Source organism: Narcine bancroftii, unplaced genomic scaffold, assembly GCF_036971445.1.
Source record: "Narcine bancroftii isolate sNarBan1 unplaced genomic scaffold, sNarBan1.hap1 Scaffold_283, whole genome shotgun sequence".
Taxonomy (NCBI): Eukaryota; Metazoa; Chordata; class Chondrichthyes; order Torpediniformes; family Narcinidae; genus Narcine; species Narcine bancroftii.
The window spans coordinates 164,122-185,076 of NW_027212018.1; the positions used below are offsets into that span (position 1 = coordinate 164,122).

At 47.2% G+C, this 20,955-nt stretch overlaps 1 long non-coding RNA gene across 1 annotated transcript in view; it reads right to left on the minus strand.

Annotated features, from left to right (window-relative positions):
• Positions 1–20,955, minus strand: part of LOC138750844 (uncharacterized) — a 53,178-nt gene that overhangs the window by 13,999 nt on the left and 18,224 nt on the right. Inside the window, exon 2 of the long non-coding RNA XR_011349543.1 lies at positions 12,119–12,239. This is a non-coding gene — a long non-coding RNA (uncharacterized lncRNA). The remainder of the gene's footprint in view (positions 1–12,118; positions 12,240–20,955) is intronic.

Sequence of the window (20,955 nt, forward strand, 5' to 3'; positions counted from 1 at the left end):
AAAAGCCTGCTTGCATTTGTTCCATCTACATCGCTCAGAATTCTGTGTCCATGTAAGCAGAACAGTGCAGCGGAAGCGTGCTGGGCCCACAACCCAGAGGGCGATGGATCTAGATATTCTTTGGGTGCCATGGTTGGCTTAGCAGTTATCACAACTCTTTTCATCGCCAGCGATTGGGCCCAGGGTTCAAATCATGTGCTATCTGCAAAAAGTTTATACTGTGAGAGATTATGCTATATTTTATATTGGTTATAGATATGTTTTAAAATGAGATAAATTGTGGCAGGTTTTTTAGTGGAGGTCACATACAAACACTTCAAAACAGATCTCATTTAAAATGCCAGAGCTCTCCTCAAGGCAGACAGTCCAGGCTTCGGGTGCCTTTGCAAAAACTTTGAAGAATGGCTATAAGGATTTCACAAGTACGGGTTAATTCGACCTGCTGTGGAGTGATGGATTCTTGTTTTGGAAAGCAGCAGATGAACAAACTCAGAGGATTAGCTCTGGTGCCGCAGTCTGAGTGCAGTTGGCTGTTCCCAGAGGATCATGTGGTTTTCTCTGTGTGAGTGAGAGAGAGAGAGAGAGAGAGAGAGAGAGAGAGTGAGAGAGCGAGAGAGAGAGAGAGAGAGAGAGAGAGGGAGAGAGAGAGAGAGAGAGAAAGACAGAGACAGAGACAGAGACAGAGAGAGATTTGAGTTCTCCAGTTCTGCAGTAGCTGGGACTGGAACAGGACAAGGTGGCAGCTTGTGGAAAACCCCATTTGGAAGATGGGTTTGGAGTCCTGACTTCAGCCTGGTCAAAGCCCTTGTGGTCCACACAAGAGGAGATGTCTGGCTGTATAATGTTACACTTGAAATAAGGGAAACACAAAAGGAATAGTGTGGTGACCTGTCTGATGATATGCTGCAGTACCTAACTCGGCCACTAGGTGGCGCAGAGACTCGGCACCCGGCCTAATGACATCCATCTCTCTCTCTCTCTCTCTCTCTCTCCCCCTCCCTCTATCTCACGACCCCCGGGACCACTGTAAACACAGCAAGCAGCCAACTACATCTTTATGTGAGTGAAATAAAGCTGTGTGGCCCCAAACACTATTGTGCCTGTGTTTTCCTTTGATGCATCCTGCCACAATTTTTTCCACTCACATAAAATTTGGGTGATTACACCCAAGCACGACGAGGAGATCGAGGAGGAGGTCAAGCCTTTCATGGTTCAGATGTGTGCGAGCCCCCCTCCCCCAAACCTGGTGGAGTTTGGCTCAGACACAGGGATGAGAGTGAGGACGCCAGACCCTCAGTGGACATCTACCAGGTAACGCCAGTCACCAGGGAGTCCCACATCCATCAGTGGAAGCGACAGTCCCCAGCCCCAGCACAATCGGGGCACTTAGAAATGAATCAACGGCAGCACTGGATGCTATGGCCGGAAAGCCTGGAACTAGACCCCTGAGACCCTTGCATACGCACGCATTTCAGTCACTGCAGACATTGTTTCCTGAATCACAGTCACGTGCTGATGCCCACTGCCCACCCAGAAGACCTTTTCATGCAGCTGGTGGCCCAGCTGGGAGACCTCCTGTACACATTAGTCCAGAACTGCGCCTCATACAGGGAGGCTATGGACATGCTCCAGTCCCACTATCTCCAAGGGGGAGGTGAAGTTCACACGAGACACTGTCTCCTAACCAGAAGACAGCAACCAGGGGAGTCCTTCCGGGATTTCATGCTCTCAGTAAGAGCCCCAGCACGGGCATACAACTTCTGTGCTAGAATAGCACAGCAAATAGCACAGGACCTGATGAGGGACACTCTGGTGGCAGGGGTCCGGTCAAACAAAATCCGCCAGCGGCTATTAGAACAAAGCACGGTGTCCCTGGAAGAGACTTTTAGGGTGGCAAAGGCAATGGGAGATGGCTAGAAACAACCTTGGGGAATACCTTCCCAACCACAACGCCAAGCACATCATTCCAACTCTGCTAGATTCGCTGACACCCCGCCAAGATCGGGCCGAGAATATGGAGATGACAACGGCTGCAGCAATGGCAGCTCAGCTAGATGTGACCTATAGATGCCAGTTCTGTGGCCAAAACCCCCACCCCTAGGACGCTGCCCAGCAATAGACGCGGACTGCTCGAAAAGTAGAAAACAAAGCCATTATGCTCGGGTCTGCAGGAGCCCATGGGCGACCACCAAGACACATTGTCATGTAAATAGGCGGCAGGATAGCTCTGGTTCTTCCTCAGGTCAGCCAGGAAGGAATGTCATGTGCACCCAGAGGGAGCAGCTACCTTGAACCTTGGATCCAGAGGAGGAACACCACCATGATGGAGATCTTGAGGAGACCGAGGAGAGCACAATGGGTTCCCTGAGGATCAATCAGATGAGTCCACACAATTTGTCAGAGGCTATGGTCTCCGTGCGGCAGTGACTGTGACACGAGGTACAAAATGGGAAGATGGACTGCAGACTGAGTCTGATACTGTGACACGAGGTTCAGAGTGGGGAGCATGTTTAATGGTGATGTACGGCAATCTTTGCCAGATACTGTGACACCAAGTTTAGAGTGGGGAGAAGGGTCAACGGTGATGTACGACACCGGGTTCATAGTGGGGAGGTTTATCAGTGAAGTACGCGAAACTGGCATATACTGTGACACCAGGTTCAAAGTGGGCAGAAGGTTTAACGGTGATACAGGATACACTGTTGCAGAACCAGTGACACCGGTTTGACAGTAGTGAGAAGGTTTAACCGTGATGTATGGTAGACTGAGACGGATACTGTGAGACCGGGTACACATTAGTGAGACGGTTTAACAGTGAGGTTCAATGAACTGTGGCAGGTACTGTGACACCAGGTTCACAGTGCGGAGGAGATTTAAGGTGACACACGATACATTGTTGCAGAAACGGAGACACGGAGTTAACAGTGGGGAGAAATTTTAATGGTGAATTTCGGGAGATTGAGGCAGATATTATTTGACCGGGTTCACAGTCGGGAGAAGGTTTCACGGTGATGAATGGTAGAATGAGGCAGACACTGTGAAACCGGGTAAACAGAGGGGTGAGGATTTAGCAGTGATATACAGTAGACTGAGGTAGATATTGTGACACCGTGTTTGGGAGAAGGTTTATCAGTGATGTAAGATCATCCTGTCCAGAGAAAAAACAAGCCTTCCGTCGCGCATGCAGCCATCTTCAGCGCAAACTCCGGGAGATCCAAAATGAGTGGTGGACTAGCCTCGCCAAACGAACACAGCTCAGCGCGGACATTGGCAACTTCAGGGGTTTCTACGAGGCTCTAAAGGCTGTGTACGGCCCCTCACCCCAAGTCCAAAGCCCGTTGCGCAGCTCAGACGGCAAAGTCCTCCTCAGCGACAAGATCTCCATCCTCAACCGATGGTCAGAACACTTCCAATCTCTTTTCAGTACCAACCGCTCAGTCCAAGATTCCGCCCTGCTCCAGCTCCCTCAACAGCCCCTAAGGCTAGAGCTGGATGAGGTTCCCACCCTGGATGAGACATATAAGGCAATCGAACAACTGAAAAGTGGCAAAGCAGCAGGTATGGATGGAATCCCCCCAGAAGTCTGGAAGGCTGGCGGCAAAACTCTGCATGCCAAACTGCATGAGTTTATCAAGCTTTGTTGGGACCAAGGTAAACTGCCTCAGGATCTTCGTGATGCCACCATCATCACCCTGTACAAAAACAAAGGCGAGAAATCAGACTGCTCAAACTACAGGGGAATCACGTTGCTCTCCATTGCAGGCAAAATCTTCGCTAGGATTCTACTAAATAGAATAATACCTAGTGTCGCCGAGAATATTCTCCCAGAATCACAGTGCGGCTTTCGCGCAAACAGAGGAACCACTGACATGGTCTTTGCCCTCAGACAGCTCCAAGAAAAGTGCAGAGAACAAAACAAAGGACTCTACATCACCTTTGTTGACCTCACCAAAGCCTTCGACACCGTGAGCAGGAAAGGGCTTTGGCAAATACTAGAGCGCATCGGATGTCCCCCAAAGTTCCTCAACATGATTATCCAACTGCACGAAAACCAACAAGGTCGGGTCAGACACAGCAATGAGCTCTCTGAACCCTTCTCCATTAACAATGGCGTGAAGCAAGGCTGTGTTCTCGCACCAACCCTCTTTTCAATCTTCTTCAGCATGATGCTGAACCAAGCCATGAAAGACCCCAACAATGAAGACGCTGTTTACATCCGGTACCGCACGGATGGCAGTCTCTTCAATCTAAGGCGCCTGCAAGCTCACACCAAGACACAAGAGAAACTTGTCCGTGAACTACTCTTTGCAGATAATGCCGCTTTAGTTGCCCATTCAGAGCCAGCTCTTCAGCGCTTGACGTCCTGCTTTGCGGAAACTGCCAAAATGTTTGGCCTGGAAGTCAGCCTGAAGAAAACTGAGGTCCATCAGCCAGCTCCCCACCATGACTACCAGCCCCCCCACATCTCCATTGGGCACACAAAACTCAAAACGGTCAACCAGTTTACCTATCTCGGCTGCACCATTTCATCAGATGCAAGGATCGACAATGAGATAGACAACAGACTCGCCAAGGCAAATAGCGCCTTTGGAAGACTACACAAAAGAGTCTGGAAAAACAACCAACTGAAAAACCTCACAAAGATAAGCGTATACAGAGCCGTTGTCATACCCACACTCCTGTTCGGCTCCGAATCATGGGTCCTCTACCGGCACCACCTACGGCTCCTAGAACGCTTCCACCAGCGTTGTCTCCGCTCCATCCTCAACATCCATTGGAGCGCTCACACCCCTAACGTCGAGGTACTCGAGATGGCAGAGGTCAACAGCATCGAGTCCACGCTGCTGAAGATCCAGCTGCGCTGGATGGGTCACGTCTCCAGAATGGAGGACCATCGCCTTCCCAAGATCGTATTATATGGCGAGCTCTCCACTGGCCACCGTGACAGAGGTGCACCAAAGAAAAGGTACAAGGACTGCCTAAAGAAATCTCTTGGTGCCTGCCACATTGACCACCGCCAGTGGGCTGATAACGCCTCAAACCGTGCATCTTGGCGCCTCACAGTTTGGCGGGCAGCAGCCTCCTTTGAAGAAGACCGCAGAGCCCACCTCACTGACAAAAGGCAAAGGAGGAAAAACCCAACACCCAACCCCAACCAACCAATTTTCCCTTGCAACCGCTGCAATCGTGTCTGCCTGTCCCGCATCGGACTGGTCAGCCACAAACGAGCCTGCAGCTGACGTGGACTTTTTACCCCCTCCATAAATCTTCGTCCGCGAAGCCAAGCCAAAGAAGAAAGAAGATAAATAGGGGAAGATACTGTGACAACAGGTTCACAGTGGGAAGGAGGTTTAACGGTGATACACAGGAGACTGAGGCAGATACTGTGAGACAGGATTCACAGTAGTGTGAAGGTTTAACAGTGATATACAATAAACTGTGACATGTACTGTAACACCGGGTTCGTAGAGGGTAGAAGTTTTATTTTTGATGTGACAGTAGATTGAGACAAATAGTGTGACATCGGGTTCACAGTAGTGAGACGGTATAACATTGCTGTATGAGAAACTATATCAGATACTGTGAAAACAGGTACACAGTGGAGAGAAGGTTTAATGGTGATATACGGTAGACTGAGACAGGTAATGTGACCCTGGGTTCACAGTAATGAAAGGTTTAATAGTAATTGACGAAAAACTGTGTCAGATACGATACACTCAGGTTCATGGTGGGGAGATGGTTAAATGGTGATGTACGGCAGACTGAGGCAGATACTGTTACACCGTGTTCACAGTGGGGAGAAGGTTTATCAGTGATTTACGGTAGAGTGAGACAGAAACTGTGACACCGGGTTCAGAGCAATACAAAGGTTAAACAGTGATGAACATAAAACTTTGGCATATACTGTGACACCAGGATCAAAGTGGGGACTGAGGCTGAAAGAGTTACATCGGGTTCACAGTGGGGAGAGGGTTTAACGTTATGTCCTGAGACAAATACTGTGACACCGGGTTCAGTGCAAAGAAAAGGTTTAACAGTGATGTACGATAAACTGTGGCAGATACTGTGAAACCAGTTTAAAATGGGGAGAAGGTTTATCAGTGATACAAAATAAACTCTGGCATATACACTTATACACGGTTCACAGTGGGGATAAGGTTTAACAGTGATGAACGATAAACTGTGTCAGATATTGTGATATTTGAACAGTAATATACGATAAGCTGTTTGATACTGTGACACCAGGTTTAGTGGTTTAAAGGGGGAGAAGGTTTAACAATGATGTATGGTAGACTGAGGCAGATACTAAGATAATGGCTTCACAACAGTGAGAAGTTTTAACAGTAATGTACAATAAACTGTGGAAGATACTGTGACACTGGGCACACAGCACTGAGAAGGTTTAACATTAATGTACAATCCTTGGGTCGTAGGTTTTATATCGGAGTATCCTTCTCCTATGCAGGTTGCTTGACCGGGCTGGAGAGGCCTGCCTCCCCTCTTAGGCTGAACCATACCTGGAGATCCACGGCCGCTATCCTCAGTCATGGGGTGGAGCGCCCTGGGCTCAGCCTGATTGCTCTATGCTTCCAATCTATATTGGCTCTGCTTCGTGTTCCAGGAATTAAATGAGCAAGATGGCAGGGCCGGGGCTGCCGCCTCCTTCTCTCTGCCCGGACTGGGGCCTCGCCTGCTTCTCTCTGCCGAGGCCGGGGCCACCGCCTCCTCCTCCCCTCTACCCGGACCGGGGCCACCTCCTTCTCTTTGACCGGACCGGGGCCTCCGCCTGCTTCTCTCTGCCGAGGCCGAGGCCACCGCCTCCACCTCCCCTCTGCCTGGACCGGGGCCGCTGCCTTCCCTCTACCCGGACCGGGGCCGGCGCCTTTCCCTGCGCCTGGACCAGGGCCGCCGCTTTTCACTGCACCCGGACCGGGGCCTCTGCCTGCTTCTCTCTGCCGAGGCCGAGGCCACCGCCTCCACCTCCCCTCTGCCTGGACCGGGGCCGCTGCCTTCCCTCTACCCGGACCGGGGCCGGCGCCTTTCCCTGCGCCTGGACCAGGGCCGCCGCTTTTCACTGCACCCGGACCGGGGCCTCTGCCTGCTTCTCTCTGCCGAGGCCGAGGCCACCGCCTCCACCTCCCCTCTGCCTGGACCGGGGCCGCTGCCTTCCCTCTACCCGGACCGGGGCCGGCGCCTTTCCCTGCGCCTGGACCAGGGCCGCCGCTTTTCACTGCACCCGGACCGGGGCCTCCGCCTGTTTCCTCTCTGCCGAGGCCGGGGCCGTCGCCTCCTCCTCCCCTCTACCCGGACCAGGGCCACCTCCTTCTCTTTGCCCGGACCGGGGCCTCCGCCTGCTTCTCTGCCGAGGCCACCGCCTCCACCTCCCATCTGCCTGGACTGGGGCCGCCACCTTCCCTCTGCCCGGACCTGGGCCGCCGCCTTTCACTGCACCCAGACCGGGGCCTCCGCCTGTTTCCTCTCTGCTGGGGCCGGGGCCGTCGCCTCCTCCTCCCCTTTTCCTGGACCAGGGCCGCCGCCTTCCCTCAGCCCGGACTGCGGCCGCCGCCTTTCCTCTGCCCTGACCAAGGTTGCCGCCTCTTTCCCTCTGCCTGAACCGGGGCCTCTGCCAGCTTTCCCTCTGCCGAGGCCAGGGCCGCCGCCTCCTCCTCCCCTCTTCCCAGACTGGGGCCGCCACCTTCCCTGTGCCCGGACTGGGGCCGCCGCCTCCTACTCTTCGCCCGGACCGGGGCCGTCGCCTCCTTCCCGGCACAGGGAAGGTTTTAAGGCCATACAAACTGCTTTACCTGCACGGACGGCCGCACGGGCGCCGCCATCGAACCATGGGTGTAAAGGGTGGGGCCAGTATTGCGCACACTGCACTCCACCTAAAAGCTCTTTTGCGCAGTCCCGAGGACATGTCCACATCCTCCCCCTCAAAAGATGCACACAAGCTCAAGCTAGCATGCTGGAACATCAGAACCATGCTAGACAAGGCTGACAGCCACCGACCTGAATGTCAGTCTGCCCTCATCGCTCAAGAACTCCTCAGACTTGGCATTGACATAGCCGCTCTTTGCGAAGTCCGCCTTGCAGATGCAGGCAGCCTCCAAGAACGCGGCACGGGCTACACGCTCTACTGGTCAGGCAAGCCTATGGCTGAATGACGCCTATCTGGTGTAGGCTTCATGGTCAAGAACTCCATTGCCTCCAAACTCAAAAACCTCCCGACAGGCCACTCTGACTGGATCAGGTCCATGCGACTCCCCCTTCAAAACAAGTGACGCATCACCCTCATCGGGGTCTATGCCCCAACCCTCCAGGCGGAGCCAGTAGAAAAGGACAAGTTCTACACTGATCTGCGCAACCTCATCCAACACACCCCGACAGCCGACAAGGTTGTCATCCTTGGCGACTTCAACGCTCGAATCGGCAAAGACTCAGAAACCTGGCCAGGAATCCTTGGCAAGCATAGTGTCGTCAAGTGCAATGACAACGAGCGCCTCCTGTTGGAGCTCTGCGCAGAACAGTGGCTTGTCATTACAAACACCCTTTTCCAGCAGAGGGACAGCCTGAAGTCTACCTGGATGCATCCCCGATCCAAACACTGGCACCTCCTGGACTACGTCCTGGTGCGAGAAAGAGATAAACAAGATGTGCTCCACACCAGGGTCATGCTCAGCACGGAATGTCACACTGACCACCGGCTTGTCCGCTGCAAGCTCAACCTTCGCTTCAAGCCAAAGTTCAGGAAGAGTAGAGCCCCCAGAAAGAGGTTCAATGTTGGAAACCTGAAGTCAGACGAGGTGAGAGGAAACTTCCAGGCAAACCTCCAAGCAAAGCTAGAGGGTGCAAACTGCCTCACGGACACGTCCCCTGAAACCCTCTGGGATCAGCTGAAAACGGCCATACTGCAATCCACTGAAGAGGTACTGGGCTTCTCCTCCAGGAAAAACAAGGACTGGTTTGACGAAAACAACCAGGAAATCCTGGAGCTGCTGGCAAAGAAGCGAGCTGCCCAACAGACTCACCTTGCAAAGCCATCCTGGCCAGAGAAAAAATGAGCCTTCTGTCTCGCATGCAGCCATCTTCAGCGCAAACTCCAGGAGATCCAAAATGAGTGGTGGACTAGCCTCGCGAAACGAACCCAGCTTAGCGCTGACATTGGCAACGTCAGGGGTTTTTATGAGGCTCTAAAGCTGTGTATGGCCCCTCACCCCAAAGCCCACTGTGCAGTTCAGACGGCAAAGTCCTCCTCAGTGACAAGATCTCCATCCTCAACCGATGGTCAGAACATTTCCAATCTCTTTTCAGTGCCAACCACTCAGTCCAAGAATCTGCCCTGCTCCAGCTCCCTCAACAGCCCTTAAGGCTAGAGCTGGATGACGTCCCTACCCGGGAAGAGACATGTAAGGCAATTGAAAAACTGAAAAGTGGCAAAGGTGCAGGTATGGACGGAATCCCCCCAGAGGTCTGGAAGGCTGGCGGCAAAACCCTGCATGCCAAACTGCATGAGTTTTTCAAGCTCGGCTGGGATCAAGGAAAGCTTCCCCAGGACCTTCGTGATGCCATCATCATCACCCTGTACAAAAACAAAGGTGAGAAATCAGACTGCTCAAACTACAGGGGAATCACGCTGCTCTCCATTGCAGGCAAAATCTTCGCTAGGATTCTCCTTAATAGAATAATACCCAGTCTCGCCAAAAATGTCCTCCCAGAATCACAGTGTGGCTTTCGCACAAACAGAGGAACGACTGACATGGTCTTTGCCCTCAGACAGCTCCAAGAAATGTGCAGAGAACAAAACAAAGGAATCTACATCACCTTCATTGACCTCATCAAAGCATTCGACACCATGAGTAGGTAAGGGCTTTGGCAAATACTAGAGCGCCTCGGATGCCCCCCTAAGTTCCTCAACATGGTTATCCAACTGCACAAAAACCAACAAGGTCGGGTCAGATACAGCAATGAGCTCTCCGAACCCTTCTCCGTTGACATCGGCGTGAAGCAAGGCTGCGTCCTTGCACCAACCCTCTTTACTATCTTCTTCAACATGATGCTGAAACAAGCCATGAAAGACCTCAACAACGAAGACGCTGATTACATCCGGTACCGCACGGATGGCAGTCTCTTCAATCTGAGGCACCTGCAAGCTCACAACAAGACACAAGAGCAACTTCTCCATAAACTACTGTTTGCAGACGATGCTGCTTTAGTTGCCCTTTCAGAGCCAGGTCTCCAGCGCATGACGTCCTGTTTTGCGGAAACTGACAAAATGTTTGTCCTGAAAGTCAGCCTGAAGAAAACTGAGGTCCTCCATCACCCAGCTCCCCACCATGACTACCAGCCCCCACCCCTCCCCACATCTCCATCAGGTACACAGAACTCAAAACAGTCAACAAGTTTACTTATCTCGGCTGCACCATTTCATCCGATGCAAGGATCAACAACGAGATAGACAACAGAATCGCCAAGGCAAATAGCGCCTTTGAAAGACTACACAAAAGAGTATGGAAAAACAACCACCTGAAAAACCCCACAAAGATCAGCATGTACAGTGCCGTTGTCATACTCACACTCCTGTTCGGCTCCAAATCATGGGTCCTCTACCGGCATCACCTACGGATCCTAGAACGCTTCCATAATCATTGTCTCCGCTCCATCCTCAACATTCATTGGAGTGACTTCATCACCAACATCGAAGCACTCGAGGTGGCAGAATCCGAAAGCATTGAATCCACGCTGCTGAAGATCCAACTGCGCTGGATAGGTCACGTCTCCAGAATGGAGGTCCATCGCCTTCCCAAGGTCGTATTATATGGCGAGCTCTCCACTGGCCACTGAGACAGAGGTGCACTAAAGAAGAGGTACAAGGACTGCCTAAAGAAATCTCTTGGTGCCTGCCACATTGACCACTGCCAGTGGGCTGATATCGCCTCAAACCGTGCATCTTGGCGCCTCACAGTTCGGCGGGCAGCAACCTCCGTTGAAGAAGACCGCAGAGCCCACTTCACTGACAAAAGACAAAGGAGGAAAAACCCAACACCCAACCCCAACCAACCAATTTTCCCTTGCAACCGCTGCAACCGTGTCTGACTGTCCTGCTTCGGACTTGTCAGTCACAAACGAGCATCTGATGTGGACATACCCCTCCATAAATCTTCATCCACGAAGCCAAGCCAAAGAATGTACAATAAACTGTGGCAGGTACTGTAACACCAGGATCACAGTGGGGAGAATATTTAACGGTGATGTACGAAGACTGAGGCGGATACTGTGACATTGGATTCACAAAGGGGAGAAAGTTTATCAGTGGTGTACGCTAAACTGTGGAAGATACTGTGACACTGAGTTCACATTAGTGAGAATGTTTAACAGTGATGTACAATAAACTCTGGCACGTGCTGTTACACCAGGTTCACAGTGCGTAGAAAGTTTAATGGTGATGTACAGTAGACTGAGGCAGGTACTGTGACCCTGGGTTTACAGTACAGGGAATGTTTAAAAGTGATGTACAATAAAATGTGGCAGATATTGTGAAACCAAGTTCACAGGGGGAAGAATGTTTAAAAGTGATCCACATTACACTATTGCAGATACATTTACCCTGGGTTCAGAGTAGGGAGGAGATTTAAGGGTGATGTATGGGAGACTGAGGTAGATACTGTGACACTAGGTTTACAGTGGGGAGAATTAAACGGTGCTGGACGGTAGATTGAAGCAAATACTATTACTCCAGGTTCACAGTGGGGAGAAGGTCTAACACTGATGTACTATAGACTGAGGCAGAAACTATGAGACAGGATTCACATTCGTGAGAAGGTTTAACAGTGATGTACGATGAACTGTGTCAGATACTTTGACATCAGGTTCATATTGGGGAGAAGGTTTAACGGTGATGTACGGTAGAGAGAGGCATATACTGTGACACCAAGCTCATTGTATTGTTCATTTATCTTAATAACAACATCTAATTTATATCTCCATTTTTTTTTGTGGCAACTCCCAAACATTCCATAAACTTCTATTCTAATCAGATTTTGTTCATTTAAATAGGTCACCACTAAAATCCCAAATTGTTTGGTATCTAAAGTACACTGCACAAAATTAAATTCTTTACCTGGGTTTGGGTTCAACGGCACTTCAGTCTGTTTCATTATTTTTTCAGTCCCTCATTTTGTGCTTTCTGCTTTGCCCAGCCGATTCGCCAAATGAGCATCCAAATCTGTCTTCTCTGTAAACTTAAACAAACCAAGGAGACACAAGTTAAAATTTTCACATTTGCATTTTCAAACACCAAAATGACACTGTGACTTGCAGTTTCACATCATAATCCCACTTGCTAAACTTGCAAGCAACTGCACCGCATCCTACAGCTGGAAATTTCAAGAGAACTGCTTGGTTAAAGCAAAGATGCCATCCAGTCACCCCATTAAAGTTAACAACAGATAGCAACCTGAAAGTTAAATACAAAGATCTGTATCAGGAATATTAACAGGGTTTAAAAAAAAATCATTTCCACTATTGAAAGAAAACTCCTCAGGGAACACCAGGCTCTTGTTGAACAATTCCTGTTGTATTCCTCAAAATGGTTTGAATCTTGATTTCAAGCAGAGTCATTTGGTGAGATTTTTGGTCCAGAACAAAGCCTGCCCGTACACTCCCTTAAATACTTGCAAAGTCCTGGCTCAGCTTTGCTCCATGCTAAAGCTATCTGAACTTTTCTGAAGAGATAACGGACTTCAGATCCTGGTATATTGAGTCAAAAACACCCTAATGCTTCACTGAACAACACACCTCTCTCTGAAAAACAAAAAGAACCTCCCTGAGCAGTGCTCATTTACCTTTCAAGCACCAAAGCCTGGTGAACTTTATACATATATTTTTATATATAAATATATCTATATATATATATATATATATATATATATGTTAAATTCTGTACACAGTATAAGAATGGCCTGCAACCAGTGAACTTGGAGGAATGAGAAGTGAGATTGGACTGTGAACCAAAGAACTTTTCTGAACTTACACACACATTAAACACACATGCACTTAGAATTAGAAGGGGGGTAAGTTAAGTAAATTAAGTTAAAGTAGTAAAATAGTGATAAGTTAAAGTGCAAATCCGTGTTCATGTTTAAAGAGAATTAAAATCAGCTTTTGTTTAAGTCACCATTTGTCTTGGTGAATGTCTATTGCTGCTGTGTTTTGGGATCCTCTGGTCTCGTAACACAGCACCAAGCTTCAGGTTATGATAATAGTCCAAAAAAGGGACCCGGCATCTTTTGAAAATTATTAATTGACTCTTCAATAATTATTGTAAATATTAACAAGACATAATATCATTCCACTGTTGTGTTTGTGTCATTGGAGAATTCCCTTTCCATTCAATCAGAATTACAGTTTTGGATGCCGTATTTCAGAAAAGATGTGCTGGTGTTGTAGAAGGTCAGAGATCATTTACTGGAATGATATCAGGAATGAAAGGGTTCGTGTATGAGGAACAATTGTCGATTCTTCGACTGTACTAGTTGGAGTACAGAAGGATAAGGGGGACCTCAGCGGTATTTCAAATGCTGGAAGGCCTGGACATAGTACATATGGCAAAGATATTTCCCATGGTAGGAGATTCTAGAACAAGGGACATAATTTCAGGATAAAAGGGTGTCAATTTAAAACAGATGTGGAAAAATTTATTTTCTCAGTGGGTCGTCAATCTGTGGAACTGAGGTCATTGGGTGTATTTAATGCAGAGATTGACAGACATTTGATTAGTCAAGGAATCAAGGGTTAAGGGGAGAGAGCTGGGCAGTGGGGATGAGTGGAAGAATGGTTGAACAGAGTCAATGGGCCTACCTGCCCCTGTATCTTGTGATCTATATCCTGTGGAAGACCAAGACAACCCTCCTCTTGTATTCCATTATCAGAAAACAGTCTGCATCATGAGCTTATGTCATGTGAACCCATTTATTATTGAATCCCATGATACAAGTGACCCAATGCAAACTCTGCATTGAGAGGACTACAGCTTCCTCATTTTAAAAATTGTTATCAAGCAGCTCAAATAAGATTGCTTGCTTCTTTTTTTGAAAGGGACAAATTGCCATCAAATAAAATAGGAGAGAGAAAGCAGATGAATTTCTATACGTGGGATTCAAAATTAAAGTTTGGTGATAAAAATACACCATTGTTGAAACATATGATTAATATATGGAATAAAATAAATGATGAAATTGGTGTAAGTGGATGTACATCACCCAGAATGGCTTTGATTCAAAATCTTCGTATCTTTTTCCAAGGATCATCAATTTCTGGACAGCTGGTTTCGTAAGGGAATGATAAATGTTGAAGATTGTTATAAAAGGGGTCAATTAATGTCATTTGAGCAACTGAGAAATAAATATCGTATAACTCATCGCAATCTTTTTTGCTATTTCCAACTAAGAGCATATTTGAAGGATAAGTTAGGATCAATGTAGTACTGAAATAGTAATTCCTTATCAAGAGGAACTGTTAAAAAATTTACTTCGATGATGTCCTCTTTATTACAAGTAGGAACTTTTAAACGAGGAGTTCAGAAGTCGAGACAAAGGTGGGAAATGGATCTGAATATTTTAATTGATTGGCAAATAAGGGCAGGTCCATATAAGGATTTCAATGTAAGATATAAATTAGTTCAGTATAATTCTCTTTACATCCGTAATGTAGCATATGTCAGAAAGGATTGTATCGGAAAGCTGCATCTGGAGTCAGGTGACTCAGGCAGTTGGATTTAAAAAGCTCAACAGGTAGCTGATTTGGGAATAGAGATCACGTGATCCAGGGGAGTTGTATTAATTCACTTCAACTCAGTATTTTGGATCGATTGACCAGAGTTCCCCACTGCAGCAGCAGTGAGGAAGGAATTCACAACTGGTTTTTCTTCTGCAGTTACTTCTTACACCAGAGAAATTGAATAGAATAAAATCAGAATTATCAGATCAATGTTTGAGGTGTGGTGAAGATGTAGCAACTTTCTTGCATACAACTTAGGTTTGTCTTAATGCAAGATCTTTTTGGGGAGAATTACAATTTTTTTGGAACAAGTTATAGGAGCTGTTTTTCCATAAAATCCAACCTTAATTTTATTAGGAAATATTGAAGGAACAAGGCCCAAATTAAAACTATTAAAGTATCAATTGAAATTTGTTTAATTAATGTTAGTGGTGATGAGGAAATGTATTGCACTTATTGGATATCAGATATAATTTTAGGGATGCCAAGATGACATGCAAAAATTCAAAGTTGTATTCCTTTAGAAAAAATTACTTAAAGCTTGAGAAATATATACTCTCTGCTTTTGCAAATTTGGCGCCTGAATTTTCAAATATTAGGCTTCAATTTGTAAAAATGCCCTTTCCATCCCTCAAGACATGCGAGATTCTCCTCTAATTTGTAAATTTTTTAATTAGGTGTGTTAGATTTCCTTGCCACCACGAACTCTGGTGAAGCGGAGGACTAACACAGGGGACCAGAAAACAGGAAGACCACACACCATCAACATCTGAGAAGCAGAGGATTCATTCCACGGGTCAGTAACCATGAAAGCAGAACAGTGAGGGGTCCTGCATCTGTAGGACCCACATATCTGATAGGCTGTTGGTAATTTGAGGAGAGAAACCCACGCAGGCTGTGGGCTTCTGGAGAAAGCAGTCAAGGAACTCACACTAGGCTGTGGATTGCTAGAGACAGGTTCAAAACTGGCTAAAAGGGTATCAGGTATCAGACTTGGGATAAATGGGTGCTAAATGGTTCCTAATTGTGTCAGAGGTTCAAAACTGGAGCTCACATTGCCAATGAATTGGATGGTCTGTGACCATTGAAAGAGAATCCACAGACCCTCAGTGACTTGGCCCAGGGTTTGGGATGATGGGGTTGGGAGAGAGAGAGCACGACTCTCTTTTGCTTCTTTCTCTCACTGCAAGAGGCATTTCAGGCAATTCCTACCAATGGCGAATGTCTGCCTTAAAGCAGGAAAAAAACAATTTTGTGTGATATGACACTTTTAAATTACATGACAGTAAATTGTCTCCTGAAATAGAGAGGTTCAACTTTCAAACTATTACAAACTCCACTCACCAGAGCTACCTGGATTATACCTCTTCCCATTTTTTTTTGCAAGGACACCATTGATTTTATCACAACTCCTCTGCTGCATCTGTCCTGTGACAGATTATATATTTTACATTGTATATAGATATGTTTTTGAAAGAGATGGATTGTAGGAGTCATGGAGGTCACAAACAAACACAAACACTTCACAAAACAGCTCTTATTTAAATTGCAAGAGCTTTGCTGAGAGTGAGTCATGCAGGCACCGAGAGCCTTTGCAAAGACAAAACAAGGAGACTGCTTTGCTATAATTTCAAAATTAGGTAAAAATGGATTATTGTTTTTAAAGCAACAGATGAATGGACTCAGAAGTTTGGGTCAGGTGCAGTCATCTGGCTGGTTCCAGTTTGCTGTTCTAAGAAGGTCATGTGGTTTTGCAAGCAGAGAGGAGAGGCCAAATAGGCTTTTTTTCTAAAAGAGAGAGGGAGAGATGGCAAGCTGACATCTTGTTGAAACCCCATTTTGAAGACGGGTTGTGAGTTCTCAGTTCAGCCTGTTGAAAAACCTTGTGGCCCATACAAGAGGAGATGGCTGGCTAGAAATGGTGTTTCACCTGAAATAAGGGAAAAAAAAGGAACTCAATGGTGACATGCAGAAGAGGTTATCATTTGGAAAACCCTGATGGGGCTAGTTTCTTTGGCAAGACTCCAAAGTGAATGATCAGAGGGAATGAGATTTTGTGTGTCCAATGAGCAATAAATCCCTCTCTGAAACCAACAAGCACCTTCCTGGAGGGTAAACATTTACTTTTAAGCACCAGAGCTTGGTGAAAATTCATAAATGTTGAATCTGTGCACAGTATAAGAATTGATAGACACCGGTGAACTTGGAGTTGTGTCAAAGAACTTTATACATATTAAATAAACCTGTGCTTAGAATTGGAATGGGGCAATGTAAGGCTGTTAAGTTAATAGTGATAAGTTAAAGTTTGAATCTATTTTTTTGGTTAAAGAAATTTAAAAACAACGTTTGTTTAAATAACCATTTGTCTTGATGATTTACTATTGCTGCTAAGGTTTGGGGTCCTCAGGGCCTGTAACAGTCCCAGGATGAGGTCTTCTACTCCAGGATACCCAAAATGTCTTATTTCTTCAATAAATGCAGATTCCCCCATACTGTCTTTGATAAAGCCTACACCCTTATCTCCAATTCTTTTTCTGCCCTTCCCCCACCTCCTCACTGGCAGAACAAGGACAGAATCCCTCAGGTTTCTCACTTACCACCCATCAGCTGCCACATCTGACATATTATCCTTGAATACTTCCAACTTCAGCACCATCCTCTAACCTGTTACATCTAACCCGCTCCACTCATATCCTCTTTTCACAGGGACACGTCTTTCTGTGACTCCATCGATGGCACTTCCCTCTCCACCCATCACCACCTCATGTAGCCCCACTGGAACTGCAGATATTGCCAAACTTGTCCCTACATCTCCTGGCACCTCTATCCAAGGCTACAATCAGACCTTCCAGGTGAGGCAGTGTTTCACATGCACCCCATCCAACCTAATCTACTACATTTGGTAGACTCAGCTGACCTCATTATCAGCAAGACCAATACAGACTGGGTGGCCATTTTGCTAAACACATGCGCTCTGTGGATCTAAACTTGAGCTTCCTGTGACCTACCATATCAATTCTCGAACCCTTCCAGCAACATATCTGTTGGCACCATCCTTCGCCAGGGTGAGGGCAAACAATCTTAAAGAAAACACATTATATTCCTCCTGGGCAGCCTTAAACTCTATAGCATGAACACAAATGTTTCTAATTTTAAGCAGCCACTCACCTCTGTCTGATTTCACTGTTTCCATCTATTGATCTACTGCCCATTTGAATATAATTACTCCTTTAAGGTAGAAGAGTTGACAGTGGTGTTTTCCCCATACCATTGAACAACTGGCAAAATTAAGTGGCAGTTGTTGCAAAATGAATGGTGTTATTGTTCAAAATCTGCCTGTGATCGAAAGTATTCTTGGACTGAATAGACATCTGGGCCAAATGGCTATTTAAGGACAATCTGTACATGATTGTACATCCTAAAGTACAATGACTACTTCTATCCACTAAAGATTGTTAAAGAGCAAGAATAGACAATATAATCACATAAAATTCCCATCCATACAGCACACCTCCTTATTGGTCAGGAAGTGCCTACACTTCCAAAGGAGGCTGAGGAGGTCAAGGCCAACAGCTCTATTCCTGAGATTTTACAGGAGTGCAGTTGAGTCTCCTGTCTGGCTGCATCATTCGATGGTCTAGTAGCTGGCAAGCATCAGACAGGAATGATGCAAAGAGTTGTGAGTATCACTGGGGTCTCCCTTTCTCCTGTATGTGACATTTACTGGGAGTGTTGTTCAAATAGGGTTCAAGGAATTGTAAAAAGACCATTTCCATCCAATGCACAGCATCTTGTACCAGGTCCTTCATCAAAATCAGGACCGCCATGCTGGGTAATTGTTTCTTCCCACAGGCTGTGAGATGGATGAAAAGTATGCTGTAAGTGCAATAATCATCCAAAATATTTATATATGTAGCAGCTACTTCCATAGAGCTACTAAAGCAAGACACACACACACACACACACACACACACACACACACACACACACACACACACACACACACACACACACACACACACACACACACACACACACACACACACACACACACACACACACACACCAGGTTAGTCAACACAAGATTGCTTTATTCAGACTTTACAGGCTTATTTTATTTACAGCATGTCCCGGGCTCCATGGGACATCATTATGTGTTTGCTGCCGATCCACGGGACCGCAGGTTTATATTAAGACCTGTGAGTGTCCCGCGCCTTCTGTCAGGAGAATCCACAGATCAACGTGTCGTTCCTCGGCACGCAGCACCATGCGAGGATGGTCAATTAAATGGACGCCTGTTTGTCTTATTATTTCACATGCCCGCCAAAGAACAGTTCCCACTCAGCCCATTATACAGCTACTACCCGCCCCCCAAGAACCGTTACCAGAAACTAAAGCACCTGTTGCATGCACCTTAGGTGGACGCCCTCGCCGTCTGCGCAGGGGGCACTGAATGGGTGAAGTGGGATCCACATGGGCAGGCTTGAGTCTGTCCACATGAAACAGCTACAATGTCCCCCAATGCACAACCCCATCCTTCTTCACCACACGACAATGGCCCTCATACGGTCGTAACGGCATTCGTGGGACCTGTCTGCACACAAAAACAAAATCAGTGTCCAGGAGTGATGGGGGCACATTCTGTTTAGAGGTTCCATTCCAGTGGGTAGGAAAAGGTGATCGCGACACCACGTCGAAGCTGCTGAAGAACGTTCAGATCAGAGTTGGTTGTGAAATGAATGTCCCAAGAAACTGTAAGGACAGTACCATAAACCAACTCTTTGGACAATGCAGACATGTCTTCCTTTGGAGCCGGGAGCACTCCCAATGGGACCCATGGCAACTCATCGACCTAATTTAGACCGGTGAATTGGGCCTTCAGTTGCCGGTGGAAATGTTCCACAAGGTACTGTGGGTAAATTGTGTTCTGCGGACTGATGTAATTGTGGGTCGGGAAACCAAATCTCGACATCCAATTGATGATGAATGTTCTGGCCCTTGTCTCAGTGACACTGGATGGCAATGGGATGGCCTCTGACCAGCGCGTGAAACGTTCTATGACTGTTAGAATCTATCTCATGTTTTGAGATACTGGCAATGGCCCGAGCAGGTTCACTTGCACGTGTTACAACAACCTGTGTACCGCCAGGAAAGGTTGAAGAGGTGCCTTAGTGTGGCACTGAATTTTGACAGTCTGGCAGGAGGTACATGTGCAGACACATTGCGCAATGCCTTTTTTCAGACCATGCCATAAATATTTATTTGACATGAGCTTGACAGATGTTCTGATGGACGGATGAGACAAGCTGTGTATCTGGTCAAAAAGGCATTGCCTCCAAGATGGCGGAATCACTGGTCTAGTGTAGCCCAAAGACATGTCACAAAGTAAGGTTGGCAGCCCAGTTGTGCTGCCACCTGCTGTATGTCCAGGTTAGTCATGGCCGTACTCTATGCCTGAACATCGGGGTCCATTGCCTGGACACTGGCTAATTCCGGAATATCAACGTCACCCTGAATATGATTTACAGTCAGTCTGATCAGCATATTCGTGACGCCATTGTTTTTACCAGAAATATAGTGCACATCCATGGTAAATTCTGAATTGTATGACAGTGACCCTGCTGTCTTGCCGACCATGGATCCGTTATTTTGATGAAGGCAAAAATGAGTGGCTGGTGGTCTGTGAACACAGTGAAATACTGACCCTCCAAAACAAATCGGAAGTGCCGTGTCGCTTGATACAATGCATTGTATTTCATCTCCAATGGCTATAGATGTCGGCTAAAGAATGCGAGGGGTTGGCAATGGCCATCGACGTACTGCTCAACAACCACACCCAGGGCCGTACTCGAGGCATCAGAACTAAATGTCAAGGAAATGTCGGGGTTAGGATGGGGGAGCGTTGCTGCATTGACTAAAGCATCTTGAGCATCACAAATTCAACCTCTGTTGTCCAGGGAATGTCCCTGTGCTTTGTGGTGAGGATCGGAAACCGTGGGCAAAGAATGTCAGCAGCTGCTGGAATGAACCGGTGATGGAAGTTTCTCCTGCCCAAGAATTTCTGCAGGCCCTGATCCGTGGTAGGTGTTGGAAAAGCAGGGACTGCCTTTACCTTGCTGGATAAGGGAAAGACACCATTGGCTGTGATCTTGTGTCCCAGGAAGCTGATGGTGGATTTGC